This window comes from Montipora capricornis, chromosome 4 (genome assembly GCF_036669925.1).
Source record: "Montipora capricornis isolate CH-2021 chromosome 4, ASM3666992v2, whole genome shotgun sequence".
Lineage (NCBI taxonomy): Eukaryota > Metazoa > Cnidaria > Anthozoa > Scleractinia > Acroporidae > Montipora > Montipora capricornis.
Window position 1 is genome coordinate 12422544 of NC_090886.1, and position 15000 is coordinate 12437543.

Here is a 15000-nt window from a genome sequence, read left to right on the forward strand (position 1 = left end):
AAAGTACATTTGCCGATATCAGCTAGGTTATTAACTTGGTAGGAGTTAAAGGTAGGAGCCGTTGCCCTTCGTATGGAGCGATCAGTTCTTTGCGTGACTTCCGCCGAAACAGTTCATTTCTAGTCCTGGAACACGCAAAGGAATAAAATAACAAATACTCTGTGCTAAACAGTGATGCGAACTTCTCGTGATGCGCCGTGTATGGACAAGTAATTTCTTCGAAGCACAGCAGCCGGCACTGGCGAGCATGACTTTATGTTGCGGAATGCAGTACACTAAATCGATTGACGTCATTATGAATGTTAAACCAAAGCAAAAACAACAGAACACAAGATTGGACTGGGATTCTCCAAGTTTGTGTCGTAGACTCAGGGCGCTTTCCATTTGACAGAATTGACCGGCCAAAACTGAGCATTTGGAAGGACTGACTCCATAACGCCTTCAACTCAATGGTCTTCCACGACAATATATACTCCTTCAGAAGAATGCGAGGGATTATCATGCCACTGTTTCTTCAAATTGTAACATTTACTTTGCAAAATGACAGGTCTGGCCGGCCAGTTCTGACAAAAGGAAAGCGCCCTCAGTTGACTCAGATCCAAGGTTATTGCTCGATACTGGGAATACTCCTATGCGAAAAAAACTCTTCTGGAGTCCAAGCGCAAAATCGATAATCTGATCTTCAGTAGATATCTTTTCAGACGGGAAATAAATCGACAAAATGTATAGCCCACGTGTTAAAATGTATTCCCCACCAAACCTTCGTATGACCGCCACTTTTGACAGAATGTATGTGCCCAAACTCGTCAACAATAGACATTACGTCCTTACCAAACCTTACGAAGGATGCAATTGGTCGAAAAAGGGAACCAGCCAATCACGACAAACGATAGAACTTGTTCCTACAGAAAAAACATACGCTCCCATGGAAATAAAACAACGTTGCCGTTAGAATCCCTAAAGTAAGGCGCAACAAACGGGAACCGTGGCTTTACATTTGTAAAAAGAGGAAAATAAGTAATGCTAAAATTCAGATAATTGGTAGAGGCAGGAAATCATGATTTATAAAAATTCAAAAAGGCATCTATTCATGCACGAGTTTTTTAATCTTTCAATTCTTCAGGGAAGGTCTCGAGCGAACACTACCAAGACGAAATACTTAAGTTATGCACCGATCAACTCGAAACTTCAACATCCCTTTCCCCGCCTCGGGCAAACCACGGCCATTTGAACTTTTGAAGATTGGATCGTTCAAATTCCCGCCCCCTCGGGCCAAAACAGTGCTCAAATGCCCTACCCTGTCGTCGGATTTGTCTGTCGGTACCCAACTTTTGAAGACCATTTTTGGAAGCCAATCGCTCGCAAATGCCATATCTCTTCCTTTAATATCTTCCATTTCGCCCAAACACGTGCGCTCAAACACGTGCTTTATTGCTGTTAGCGACTTCGCTGCTCCAAAAAAAAAAAAAACATTTGAAACCTGACACTTCCGTTTCAATTTTCCTCACCTCGCGCAGGCAAAGGTCAAATTCCCAACTACGCGGGCACAGAAGGTAGTCAAATGCCCTGGGTTTTCCCGGGAGGGGGAATGTTGAACTTTCGGCGCATTACAATGACTACAATTGTCTGAGGAAAGAATTTCTTGACAATTGTTCTCAGGGCCGGCTAGGTTCATTGACTCTCATAAGAGAAGTGTCTCAGGTAGTAAAACAATATATTGCACTGGTGTAGAGGTGGTGTAAGGAAGGATTGTGAAAACGGTGGGTTGCGTTACAGTAAGCAATCAACGGCCCCCGCCACAGTTCTCCACTATTTAAAGGCAAATATTTAGGTATAGAAATTACTTTTTAAAAAAAAATGTGCAAAAATCTTAACAACTCTTTCTTTTCGATTCATACAAGCGCCTTTTGGCCTTAAAAGATCACCTAGTGTGTATTTTACAACAGTGCATGCTCGCCCTAGAAACAGCAAAAGAGCTAATTAAATGTTAACGTATTATTATTCAAAACTGGAGCACTGCTGAAAAACGCATTAAGCGGTTTTTGTTTTTTTCAGAAACGAAGGCCAATTAAAGATCAGCGAAAGTGTATATAACACAGCACAACATATATTCTGGTAGCTACATCAAAAGCATAACCTGAGAATATGTTTTTAGGAGTGAGCTCTGTGAGTGAGCACTGTTGCCATTGTCAACGACGGCTTAGGTCACCCACAGACCATTCTGTTTTGTATGACACTGATTATTATCAGCAAGATGACGCGCAGGAAATTTGGCAATGCAAAAAATCTACACAGACATGAATGTGGCTCTTTACCTTGTGCTATTTTATTGTCTACGCGATTTGTTGTCTTTCAACTTGTGAGGAGTCGAGTTCTGCTTAGAGAAATCGTGTCAATAAAAGCAGTTGTAAGAAATGTTTTTTAATTGACACTTCAACCTATCCTCGTTTTCATCCGTCAGAGCGGGTCCGTATCTGCTTAGCAAAGTCAAAGAAAAGCGGCCGCTAACTGCGCGGAGTCTGGGAACAAGTCTCCTGGAAATATTTTTCACCGCTTTTAAGCTTCCATAAAACTAAAACAGACTCAGTACTACAATAAAACAGTTTTTAATGCAATGTTACATATTGTTCACTGTTTTGAGGACATATATGATACGGTTTCGAGTTTTGTTTGCTGAAACTCGGTTTCAGACATTTGTGGTTTTAGTCAGAGCCCACAGGTCATATTGTATTATTGTAGGCTTAGTCTTCCCATTTTCATTTTCATGTCAATACCTGTACCAGGAAGTTGTTACTGAATCATGCGGAAGTGTTGCTCAGTTAGTTCCTTTTCCCTGTGTATAATAGTGTTGACTGAGTTAACACTTTTTCCAGTGATATTGTTCACGGAAGGTGAGGTTATTCTCGTTACCATTAGTATTGTTATTATTACTATCAACATTAACTAATTTATTGGTGATTTGGCAAGAACGCGGAAGATATAGCGGGTATTGAACTTTAATTTTTGTAGTTTTCAGTCGGTTATCATGAGTTTGCCATAGTACAGGATCATAATTACGCCGCCTAATTCATATAATTAAAAGCTGTTCAAGAATTTTAACATAATCTTTATTCGCTGATGTCGAGTAACATTCTTCAACAATATTCATCACCGTGACATTTCCACCACTCAAATTATTGTAACACCTTGACACCTAAAAGGCAACCGTAATCCATGGGCAAAACACTGACACGGATGCTCTATTGTTGTTTCCATAAACCTTCACTGCAGTTATACTCTAATCACCCTGAAACGATTATGGAGTAACTGCAGAATACCCTGGCATTTTGAAGCTGCACCTCTGAAGAGGCTGGATACGAGGATACGCATACGAAAATACTACCCCTCGTTTTCATCCAGCCTTAAAGGAAAAACGTAGACATCAATCGGAATGGCCATCAATGTCAACGCGCTTTAAGATAGATCACTGTTTTTCACTTCATCCTATCATTCTGTTTAAGAAGGAGAAATGCATTTTCATCAACCTTAAAAGGAAACACACATGCATCAATCGCTACTCGGTTTAAGATAGATCGTTGTTTCTCACCGAATCATAGCACGTTAATTAAAATATATCCTTCTGTTTCGCTCGGGCGTCGTACTTTCTCCTTCGCCCTTAAAAAATTTTTTTTGTTTGTTTGACGGTCCACAAATGAAAAATACTGTAGGGACTTTGGAAAGCGACTTTGTATCCTCGTATCCACTCTCAACCTCGTATGCAACTTTTTCAGGGGTTGGTTGTACTGGGAATCGGGGGTACTGGGAACTCGGCAAATGGCACTTTACATTTGTAAAAAGAGGAAAATAAGTAATGCTAAAATTCAGATAATTGGTAGAGGCAGGAAATCATGATTTATAAAAATTCAAAAAGGCATCTATTCATGCACGAGTTTTTTTAATCTTTCAGTTTTTCAGGAAAGGTCTCGAACGAACACTACCAAGAAGAAATACTTTAGTTATGCACCGATCAACTCGAAACATCAACATCCCTTTCCCCGCCTCGGGCAAACCACGGGCATTTGAACTGTTGAAGATTGGATTGTTCAAATTCCCGCCCCCTCGGGCCAAAATAGTGTTCAAATGCCCTACCCTGTCGTTGGATTTTTCTGTCTGTCCCTAACTTTTCAAGACCTTTTTTGTAAGCCAATCGCTCGCAAATGCTATATCTCTTCCTTTAATATCTTCCATCTCGCCCAAACATGGCGCCCAAACACGTGCTTTTTTGCTGTTAGCAACTTCGGCGCCCGAAAAAAAAAATCATTTGAAACCTGACTCTTCCGGTCCAATTTTCCCCACCCCATGAAGGCAAAGGTCAAATACCACAATCCCCGGGCACAGAAGATAGTCAAATGCCGGGGTGGGGGGGGGGGGGTATGTTGAAGTTTCGATTTGATTGGCGGATTACAATGACTCCAATCCTGGTCAAAAGACTTTGGGACACTTGTCGGAGAAGTAGAGAATTTACCGTGCATGCTTCCATCCTTATGGGCAACGCGTGTCCTTCTTTCGCTGCCTTTTTCGCATCCCTCCTTCCCCACAGACAATGTTAAAAAATTCGTGCAATTGATGTGAAACTACTCTTGACTTCGGACACCGTGAAATATCAATATTGTAATGGGGGGGAGAGGGGGGGGGAAGCGGGAATTGTCCCAACAGTTTTGACCAGGATTGTCTGAGGAAAAAATTTTCTTGATAATTGGTGTCAAGGCCGGCTAGGATGATTGAATTTTATTAGAGATGTGTCTCAGATAGTCGAGCAATACATTGCACTAGTGTAGAGGTGGTTTAAGGAAGGATTGTGAAAACGGAGGGTTGCGTTACAGTGAGCAGTCAAACGTTATCAGCCACAGTTCTCGGCTATTTAAAGAAAGATATTTAGGTATAGAAATCACTTTTCAAAAACGACTGTACAAAAATCATAATGGCTCTTTTTTTTTTCTATTCATACAAGCGCCTTTTTACTTTAAAATATCACCGGGTGTGTATTTTACAACAGTGCATGCACGCCCTAGAAACAGAAAAAGAGCTAATTAAATGTTAACGTATTATTATTCAAAACTGGAGCACTGCTAAAAAACGCATTAAGCGGTTTTTGTCTTTTTCAGAAACGAAGGCCAATTAAAGATCAGCGAAAGCGTATGTAACACAGCACGACATATATTCTGGTAGCTACATCAAAAGCATAACGTGAGAATATGTTTTTAGGAGTGAGCTCTGTGAGTGAGCACTGTTGCCATTGTCAACGACGGCTTAGGTCACCCACAGACCATTCTGTTTTGTATGACACTGATTATTATCAGCAAGATGGCGCGCAGGAAATTTGGCAATGCAAAAAATCTATAGAGACATGAATGTGGCTCTTTACCTTGTACTATTTTATTGTGTACGCGATTTGTTGTCTTTCAACTTGTGAGGAGTCGAGTTCTGCTTAGAGAAGTCGTATCAATAAATGTAGTTGTAAGAAATATTTTTTAATTGACACTTTAACCTATCCTCGTTTTCAACCGTCAGAGTGGGTCCGTGTCTGCTTAGCAAAGTCAAAGAAAAGCGGCCGCTAACTGCGCGGAGTCTGGGAACAAGTCTCCTGGAAATATTTTTCACCGCTTTTAAGCTTCCATAAAACTAAAACAGACTTTACTACAATAAAACAGTTTTTAATGCAATGTTACATATTGTTCACTGTTTTGAGGACATATATGATACAGTTTCCAGTTTTGTTTGCTGAAACTCGGTTTCAGACAATTGTAGTTTTAGTCAGAGCCCACCGGTCATATTGTATTATTGCAGGCTTAGTATCATATATCCCTTCCCGTTTTCATTTTCATGTCAATACCTGTACCAGGAAGTTGTTACTGAATCATGCGGAAGTGTTGTTCAGTTAGTTCCTTTTCCCTGTGTATAATAGTGTTGACTGAGTTAGCCCTTTTTCCAGTGATATTGTTCACGGAAGGTGAGGTTATTCTCGTTTCCATTAGTATTGTTATTATTGCTATCAACATTAACTAACTTATTGGTGATTTGGCAGGAACGCGGAAGATATAGCGGGTATTGAACTTTAATTTTTGCAGTTTTCAGCCGGTTATCATGAGTTTGCCATAGTACAGGATCATAATTACGCCGCCTAATTCATGTAATTAAAACCTGTTCAAGAATTTTAACATAATCTTTATTCGCTGATGTCGAGTAACATTCTTCAACAATATTCATCACCGTGACATTTCCACCACTCAAATTATTGTAACACCTTGACACCTAAAAGGCAACCGTAATCCATGGGCAAAACACTGACACGGATGCTCTATTGTTGTTTCCATAAACCTTCACTGCAGTTATACTCTAATCACCCTGAAACGATTATGGAGTAACTGCAGAATACCCTGCCATTTTGAAGCTGCACCTCTGAAGAGGCTGGATACGAGGATACGCAGTCGAAAATACCACCCCTACTCAAGTAAACTTCCAAGTATATTGTGAACTGGATACGCGAATAAACAGTCGAAAATACCACCCCTCGTTTTCATCAAGCCTTAAAGGAAAAACGTAGACATCAATCGGAATGGCCATCAATGTCAACGCGCTTTAAGATAGATCACTGTTTTTCACTTCATCCTATCATTCTGTTTAAGAAGGAGAAATGCATTTTCATCAATCTTAAAAGGAAACACACATGCATCAATCGCTACTCAGTTTAAGATAGATCGCTGTTTCTCACCGAATCATAGCACGTTAATTAAAATATATCCTTCTGTTTCGCTCGGGCGTCGTACTTTCTCCTTCGCCCTCAAAAAATTTTTTTTTGTTTGTTTGACGGTCCACAAATGAAAAATACTGTAGGGACTTTGGAAATCGACTTTGTATCCTCGTATCCACTCTCAACCTCGTATGCAACGTTTTCAGGGGTTGGTTGTACTGGGAATCGGGGGTACTGGGAACTCGGCAAATGGCACTTTACATTTGTAAAAAGAGGAAAATAAGTAATGCTAAAATTCAGATAATTGGCAGAGGCAGGAAATCATGATTTATAAAAATTCAAAAAGGCATCTATTCATGCACGAGTTTTTTAATCTTTCAGTTTTTCAGGGAAGGTCTCGAACGAACACTACCAAGAAGAAATACTTTAGTTATGCACCGATCAACTCGAAACATCAACATCCCTTTCCCCGCCTTGGGCAAACTACAGGCATTTGAACTTTGAAGATTGAATCGCTCAAATTCCCATCCCCTGGGGCCAAAATAGTGTTCAAATGCCCTACCCTGTTGTCGGATTTGTCTGTTTGCCCCCGACTTTTGAAGACCTTTTTTGTAAGCCAATCACTCACAAATGCTATATCTCGTCCTTTAAACTCTTCCATCTCGCCCAAACATGGCGCCCAAACACGTGCTTTTTTGCTGTTAGCGACTTCGGCGCTCTAAAAAAAAATCAGTTGAAACCTGACTCTTCCGGAAGGCAAAGGTCAAATTCCCCACTCCCCGGGCACAGAAGATAGTCAAATGCCCGGGGTTGCCCGGGAGGGGGAATGTTGAAGTTTCGATTTGATGGGCGCATTACAATGACTACAATCCTGGTCAAAAGACTTTGGGACACTTGTCGGAGAAGTAGAGAATTTACTGTTCATGCTTCCATCGTTATATGAGCAACTCGTTGTCTTCTTTCGCTGCCTTTTTCGCATCCCTCCTTCCCCACAGACAATGTTAAAAAATTCGTGCAATTGATGTGAAACTACTCTTGACTTCGGACACCGTGAAATATCAATATTGTAATGGGGGAGGAAGTGGGGGGGGGGGGGAAGCGGGAATTGTCCCAACAGTTTTAACCAGGATTGTCTGAGGAAAGAATTTCTTGACAATTGTTCTCGAGGCCGGCTAGGTTCATTGAGTCTCATTAGAGAAGTGTCTCAGATAGTAAAACAATATATTGCACTGGTGTAGAGGTGGTGTAAGGAAGGATTGTGAAAACGGTACGTTGCGTTACAGTAAGCAATCAACGGCTTCCGCCACAGTTCTCCACTATTTAAAGGCAAATATTTAGGTATAGAAATTACTTTTAAGAAAAGACTGTACAGAAATCATAATAAATCTTTCTTTTCTATTCATACAAGTACCTTTTGGCCTTAAAAGATCATCGAGTGTGTATTTTACAACAGTGCATGCTCGCCCTAGAAACAGCAAAAGAGCTAATTAAATGTTAACGTATTATTATTCAAAACTGGAGCATTGCTGAAAAACGCCTTGAGCGGTTTTTTTTTTTTTCAGAAACGAAGGCCAATTAAAGATCAGCGAAAGTGTATATAACACAGCACAACATATATTCTGGTAGCTACATCAAAAGCATAACGTGAGAATATGTTTTTAGGAGTGAGCTCTGTGAGTGAGCACTGTTGCCATTGTCAACGACGGCTTAGGTCACCCACAGACCTTTCTGTTTTGTATGACACTGATTATTATCAGCAAGATGACGCGCAGGAAATTTGGCAATGCAAAAAATCTACAGAGACATGAATGTGGCTCTTTGCCTTGTGCTATTTTATTGTCTACGCGATTTGTTGTCCTTCAACTTGTGAGGAGTCGAGTTCTGCTTAGAGAAGTCGTATCAATAAATGTAGTTGTAAGAAATATTTTTTAATTGACACTTTAACCTATCCTCGTTTTCAACCGTCAGAGTGGGTCCGTGTCTGCTTAGCAAAGTCAAAGAAAAGCGGCCGCTAACTGCGTGGAGTCTGGAAACAAGTCTCCTGGAAATATTTTTCACCGCTTTTAAGCTTCCATAAAACTAAAACAGACTTTACTACAATAAAACAGTTTTTAATGCAATGTTACATATTGTTCACTGTTTTGAGGACATATATGATACGGTTTCCAGTTTTGTTTGCTGAAACTCGGTTTCAGACATTTGTGGTTTTAGTCAGAGCCCACAGGTCATATTGTATTATTGTAGGCTTAGTCTTCCCGTTTTCATTTTCATGTCAATACCTGTACCAGGAAGTTGTTACTGAATCATGCGGAAGTGTTGCTCAGTTAGTTCCTTTTCCCTGTGTATAATAGTGTTGACTGAGTTAGCCCTTTTTCCAGTGATATTGTTCACGGAAGGTTAGGTTATTCTCGTTTCTATTAGTATTGTTATTATTACTATCAACATTAACTCATTTATTGGTGATTTGGCAGGAACGCGGAAGATATAGCGGGTATTGAACTTTAATTTTTGTAGTTTTCAGTCGGTTATCATGAGTTTGCCATAGTACAGGATCATAATTACGCCGCCTAATTCATGTAATTAAAAGCTGTTCAAGAATTTTAACATAATCTTTAGTCGCTGATGTCGAGTAACATTCTTCAACAATATTCATCACCGTGACATTTCCACCACTCAAATTATTGTAACACCTTGACACCTAAAAGGCAACCGTAATCCATGGGCAAAACACTGACACGGATGCTCTATTGTTTTTTTCCTTCAACCAACGCTGCAGTTATACTCTAATCACCCTGAAACGACTATGGAGTAACTGCAGAATACCCTGCCATTTTGAAGCTTCCAAGTATATTGTGAAGTGTATACGCGAATACACAGTCGAAAATACCACCCCTCGTTTTCATCAATCGGAATGACCATTAAGATAGATCACTGTTTTTCACTTGATCCTATCATTCTGTTTAAGAAGGAGAAACGCATTTTCATCAATCTTAAAAGGAAACACACATGCATCAATCGCTACTCGGTTTAAGATAGCTCGTTGTTTCTCACCGAATCATAGCACGTTAATTAAAATTTATCCTTATGTTTCGCTCGGGCGTCGTACTTTCTCCCTCACTCTTAAAAAGATATTTTTTGTTTGTTTGACGGTCCACAAATGAAAAATACTGCAGGGACTTTGGAAAGCGACTTTGTATCGGCGTGTCCACTCTCAACCTCGTATGCAACTTTTTCAGGGTTTGGTTGTACTGGGAATCGGGGGTACTGGGAACTAGGCAAATGACTGCGTATCCGCATACCTGTGTATCCACTCTCAACATTGGCTTTCTATCCTTGTTTCCAACCTTTTCAGGGGAACGGCTTCGATGTGGCAGGGTATTCTGCAGTTAAACCGGGATGATAAAACATTTTGTAACTAATCTTAATAAACAGAAACACAGCTTTAGGGGCGGTCATCTCGTTTATTAGCCGTGGTCACACTGCAAATTTTTTACCCGGGTAAACTCGACTTGTTGACAGTTTGCCTCGGGAAACTGATTTTTTTTTTCAGTGTGACCGATTTTTCCCCAAGTAATTTACCTCGGGGAAATTTTATCGTCTGGCGCTTGGATATGTCACGAGAACAATAAAGTTTCCCTTGACAGCTACCCAAAAGCGTTAGCTAGGGAAAATTCATTTCCCGAGGTAATTAACTAATAAAATCTCGTCGGCGAACGTCTTAATGACAGCCTGAGATCCGGACATACAACACTCTGTGAGGTCATCTTGTAAAACTTCTTGCTGCCCAGTTAAAACTGTTTTATTACTGCAAAGCGCGAAGACGATGGCAAAATTCAGAGCAAGTATTTAGAATATTTTTAGAATTTGAAATTTCACTTCAGTCTTAGGTGGATTTGGAATCTTTTTTTAACCGAGAACTGGTGTTGTTGCAGCAACAGTTTGTATTCTTAAGACGGGCCGCAACAAGGTTATTATAACGGGTTACAATTCAACTCTCGGCGCGAAGAAAGCCCTCCAGAACTAGATCTCTCTTTTCCCACTCTGGCAAACCCAGGGTAGAGTGACCTTTTAAGATTTTCTCACCTAGGTAAAATGAAACCCGAGATGAATTTACCTAGGACAATTTTGCCATAGGTAAACATTTTTACCTTTGTAAAAGTCTGCAATGTGATCACGGCCCGCTTCCGAGCTTTTGCGGAACTAGGGCATGGCACTTAGTGATACCTTCAACTGGTTTCAGTTAGAGCCTGCAGGTAATAGTGTAGTCTGTGTATCATATATCCTTCCCCGTTTTCATTTTCATGTCAATACCTGTACCAGGAAGTTGTCACTGAATCATGCCATTTTCCTTGCATGGTATAATAGTGTTGACTGAGTTAGCCCTTTTTTCAGTGACACGATTAACGAAAGGTGAGATCATTCTCATTACCATTAGTATTGTTATTATTACTATCAACATAAACTAATCACGTTATTGGTGTCGTACGTGTTTTAGTTAGAGCCCGCAGATCATGGTGTACTATAAGGCTGAATATCGTATATCCTTCCGCGTTTTCATTTTCATGTTAATACCTGTACCATATTGTCAATGAATCATGCGGAAGTGTTGTTTTCCCTGGGTATAAATAGCATTGACTGAGTTAGCCCTTTTTTCAGTGATATCGTTCACGAAAGGTGAGATCATTCTCTTTACCCTGAGTATTGTTATTATTACGGTCAGTATTAACTAAATTCTTGGTGTCTTAGGTTCGACGATTTGGCAGGGACGCAGAAGATATCGCAGGTATTGAATTCTCGTAGTTCAATTTCAGTGGGTTATAGTTTCTTATTTGGGATACGGGATCATAATGACACCCTCTAATTCTTATAATTAAAAGCTGTTGAAGAATCACCTTGAGTCCAACACGCAAAGCGTTCCTGAACTTATACATTCATCTGGTCAAACCACAGTTGGAGTACGCCTGTGAAGTTTGGTCTCCCTATAAATCTTCTTTAATTGATATCAACGAAGGTGTGCAACGGAGAGCTACAAGAATTATTAATAAAGACAAATTTTACGGAGGGAGACTTAACGAACTTAAGCTGCTCTCCCTAGCAACTAGACGGACTTATTTTGACCTAATTTTTTTATTCAAGATCAAATTAGGCTTGCATGTATGATATAAACTTGAATGATTATTAATTTATTTAGAAGATGTTAGAGACTAGCCGTACACCTTAAGACGCTCGGAATTTATCGTCAAGATTACGTATGCTAAAACCAATTAACGATTTTGATCGTGTTGTGAGAGAATGGAACCGTTTGTTCTTTTATTTACGATGCTTAGATTCCCTCGATCAATTTAAATCTAAACTTAAATCTTAATTGTATGGTCAGTTACGATTATGCTAACTGTATGAAGTTTAGTCTTTTAATCTATCCTGATTGGTTATTGTAATTAATTTTCAACTTACTGCAATAATTTCTTGTTCATAAATTTATCACTTCCATTTTTTTTTTGTTTTTTTTTTTCCCAGATAATTAGAGTTCTAAGGTGACCTCTTTGTCAGGAATGGTAAATCCTGTCTGGGGTTTTCCACATGTTCTTACGGTAGATTTTGAAAACATCATCATGCAAATACTACCAAGTAGAAATATTTTATTAGATTGACTTTCTCGTTGGAACTTAGTGATAGCTACAACTAGTTTTTAGTTAAAGCCCGCAGGTCATATTGTAAGCTGAGTATCGTATATCCCTCCAAGTTTTTTTTTTAATTTTAGTACCTGTATCAGGAAGTTGTCACTGAATCATGCAGAAGTGTTGTTCACCTACTTCTTTGCCCCTGGGAATAAATAGCGTTGACTGAGTTATCCCTTTTTTCAGTCATATTGTTCGCGATATCGAACGTTAACCCTTTGTCATTCCCTCTAACGAAAGGCTAACGCTCGAAACGTCAGCTTTTTAAAGTTCTTACGGTGATAATTTGACCCTTTCCAATTCCTTTGATTTCTCAACGAAATTTTCATATTTCACTTCTTGAATAATTTGAGGCCACTTAGTAATTAGGTGAAAGCAAGACTCATTAACAGAAAAACGCATTATGTAATACAAGCAGTGATAAAACACAAACAGCAGTTACAAACATTTGCTTGAACTACATAACTACCTTTTATAAACTTAACAGTTCGCATGTTACAACATACATCATCAGAAGTGACTATTAAATGTCAATCAAATTCGTTTGTTCCCAGTCCGTTTCAGTTGTATACTTGAATTTAATTTATCTGTAACTGAATAATAATCTGCCGATTTTGACCCGATTGCTACTGATTTCATTCGGAAATATCACTTGGTCACACGGAACGCTACCAAAGAGGGGAGGTACAATCTGTGAGCCAGCGAGGCATTGGAGGAAACTCAAACCAGTTTTTACACTTTCAACTAACTCTACTATCTGGAAAGGTTGGAGAGTGATTAGCACGCTTGGATAAAACTCTCTGCAAAGTTTTAACTAGACGATCCATGAGCGTACACTGGGTTGCCTGGGGTACGTGTTACACAAAACAGAAGGCACTGAGTTGGGTGGTATTGAACTGCAGCGTTCCAGTTAATTATTTCAAATGGGGGATCATTAAGACCATTTGATGCGTCACCCAGATGTCGTGCCAGCAAGAGCCGTTTGGCTCACACGTTCACACGTTCAATTATTTTGTAATGTCCTGTCCCATTTTGAGGTCTTTTACTTTTTCAAGCATTGGTAATAAATTCAGTTCAAAGATAACAGAACACGGTCTCAAGTGAAACTCACACGTTTCTTCTTTAAAGGGAATATGTCACACAAAATGATATAATATCATGATTCGCAAAATGCCCAAAGAGTAGAATGAAACATTGCAATAACCACTTAAAACTGTTGAACAACATGAAAGAAATACTGCAAAAGGAAAGAGAAGCATAGATGAAGATAAATAGACAAGATCATGAAATGGATGCAACACCTATCAATTTTAAGCTCAAAGGATGGGCTGGGGTGGGGGCTATCCACGGGAGTTTGATCATGAAGGCTGTCCCCAGGGTAGGAATTTGGATTGTACGTGATGTCCCCAGGGTAGCGATTTTGATCGCACGAAGGACATTTGACCACCTTCACTTGCCCCACCCCCCCCCCCCCCCCTTTTCCTCGGCCTTAACATTGACAGGTGCTTTACATTTGGGTAATCTTGCCAAAAGGTCGGCACGACGTTTTTCAAGTTTATGAGAAATCGCCTGGAAAAGGTCGGTTTTTTTCTCAGAATCACTTCGTTTGTGATGTAACGATAATTGTATCGGTAAAGGAATTCCACATTGCCATTTTCGAGTTTTAAACTCGTGATTAACCAAAGATTTCCCCGCAACACCTTAAAATGATGTGAAATAGCCCCTTTAAGTGAAATAGTCTGCAAAAAAAAAAAAAAAACTGCAAATTGCTCTGACGGACGTTTTCCTGCATGTCATGCATGTCTAGAGGTGCACCTAGCAAACGCTTATGCCACACACTAAGGAAGGACTGAACATGTTATTTCCGCTACATAATTCCTCTTCTTTTCAGTCTAATCTGATGACAGGTCAAATTTTTTTTTGGTTTTACGTTTGCAGCAAATAGTATCGCAAAAGCTTGGAGTTATCAGATTAGCACTTTTATTTTGCGGATAGTACTTGATCCGCAAAAATAAGTTCCAGCAGAAAAAAAAAACCGGCAACATTAAAAACAGCAAAAATTTACTCCCGTTAATATAACTAAAAATGGCTTTTAATCCACATACAGTGGGGTAAAAAAGATCGTTTATTTTGATATTTGCATTGAGAAAAAGCAATTGGAGCTTGCTACAAACAAAACAAAACGATAAAAGGTTCAGTCAACACTTTTCCAGTCTCAAAGGCATAAGAGACGACTTCAAAGCAGTCAAAAGAAAGGTCACCATTTTCTAAGGGACACCATCTTCTAAGGCCTCAAGATGTCACAATTTTTCCACCCGTTCTCGATGATTGAGTGTTTTTTACCAAAAAGTAATGGAAGTTGAAAATAGTCTTGCTGCTTGAAAAGAAAACCGCAAAAATTAGTTCCCAGTCAATTCGCGCCCCAAAAGTTTGTTCCCGCAAACCTCAAAAAATCGCCAACCCGCAAATAAAAGTCCCGCAAAAATTTCATGGTAAGAGGCAAGCCAAAAGGCAGATGAAAAAAACTTAAGTTTATATGAAACTCTGAATTTCGAATTCGCAGCGAAAGATTAATGACATAAAAACACTAAA

The 15000-nt window shown here is 39.5% G+C and overlaps 2 protein-coding genes across 5 annotated transcripts in view; one reads left to right on the plus strand and one right to left on the minus strand.

Annotated features, from left to right (window-relative positions):
• The window catches only part of LOC138045548 (lysozyme C-like), a 91353-nt gene that overhangs the window by 53580 nt on the left and 22773 nt on the right, over positions 1-15000 (plus strand). The window contains exons 1-2 of one of the 4 annotated variants that reach the window (XM_068892092.1): positions 11248-11404; positions 11477-11513. The exons of 2 other annotated variants lie outside the window; for them this stretch is intronic. The gene's annotated coding sequence lies outside the window, so the exon portion shown is untranslated. Of the gene's footprint in view, positions 1-11247; positions 11405-11476; positions 11514-15000 lie in introns of those variants that run through there. One more of the 4 variants, XM_068892093.1, reaches the window with a different exon arrangement.
• Positions 1-15000, minus strand: part of LOC138045547 (ATP-dependent RNA helicase DDX55-like) — an 89100-nt gene that overhangs the window by 8664 nt on the left and 65436 nt on the right. The gene's annotated exons all lie outside the window — the stretch shown is intronic.